The sequence below is a fragment of the Antrostomus carolinensis genome, unplaced genomic scaffold (genome assembly GCF_000700745.2).
Source record: "Antrostomus carolinensis isolate BGI_N321 unplaced genomic scaffold, ASM70074v2 scaffold29076, whole genome shotgun sequence".
NCBI lineage: Eukaryota > Metazoa > Chordata > Aves > Caprimulgiformes > Caprimulgidae > Antrostomus > Antrostomus carolinensis.
Window position 1 is genome coordinate 6,584 of NW_010324380.1, and position 1,202 is coordinate 7,785.

Sequence of the window (1,202 nt, forward strand, 5' to 3'; positions counted from 1 at the left end):
CTGCACCACCAGAGTGGGACCACGCAGGGATGCCCGCTGCCACCACAGCCCAGGGCATTGTTGCTGGGGTGTGGACAGGGCTGGGGTCCCCAGAGATGTCCCCAAGCTCTGGCTGTCCCTCAGAGCCCCCAGCCTGCCCAGTCACATCCCTCCATGCTGTGGCTCTGGCATGCAGCGATGCTCCTGGGAAAGGGCCTGGTACAATGGAGCGTGCTGATGGGGGAACAGCAAAACCTGCTGCAAGGTGCTCTGCCGAGGGAGCTGAACCTGCCCGGGGAGTTTGGGAGAAGCTGATTAGTCAGTTTAAAGCAAGAAAAGAAGATTTCAAAAAATTGTTGAATTGTTGTTTGAAAAGCTGAATTTTTTGTAAATGATTTCCAGAGCAAAACTTTCAGTTTGTCCCTTCCGGAGCTCGTCCCGCTCAGGAATGAGGCACAGGAAGGAGCTTCCAAAACAACACCGGGCTCAGCCGGAGCGGAGGAGCTCGGCGGCGGCCGGGAGCATGCGGCTGCACTGGCAGCGTGTGGCCGTGCCGGGAGCCCAGCTCCCTGCCAGGGTGGGCCGTGGTCACAGCCAGCTGCTGACCGTGGGGCAGGGTCACCAGGAATGCAGAAAATCTCCATTTTGTTTTGATGCAGAATGAGCTTTTTCCCCAGTTCTTTGTTCAGCAGCTGAACAGAACCTCACGGTCTGGGGGCTGCGTACCACGGCTCCTTCCCTGGCTCGGGCGGTGTGTTGGTGAGCCCAACCTTGACTCCCATTGCTCCCATTGCACCCATTGCACCCATTGCACGGCTCCACGGGTGGGTTTCGAGCAGGAGTGGGTGCCGCAGCCCCTGCCTCCCTCACCGCCTCCTGCACCGCATCTCCCTCCCCGCGCTGCCGCGCGTCCAGCTCTGACCACCCACCGCACTTGAGAAACAAATCCCGGCGCCTCGCGGGGAGTGCCGGGCTCCGAGACCATAAAGCTCTTTCTCATCTGACTCCTATTCCTTTCGCAATCTCCCAGCACTGGTTTATTGCAGCCTCTTCAGCGAAACGAGGGTATTATCCAGCCCTGTGATACTGCATCTGTCTTCCTTCTATTAAAGGCAGCGAGCACAATGGCACTGCAGAGCTCTTCTGCTGGCGCTGGAGTTGCTCTCGGGGAAGCATCACTGAGAACCCCCAGCGCTTCCCCAGCACCGGCCTCGCAGGAGAGG

The 1,202-nt window shown here is 59.2% G+C and overlaps 1 protein-coding gene across 1 annotated transcript in view; it reads left to right on the forward strand.

Annotated features, from left to right (window-relative positions):
* The window catches only part of LOC104527261 (steroidogenic factor 1), a gene marked incomplete at both ends in the record, with an annotated part of 7,519 nt that overhangs the window by 5,275 nt on the left and 1,042 nt on the right, over positions 1 to 1,202 (forward strand). The window lies entirely within an intron of this gene.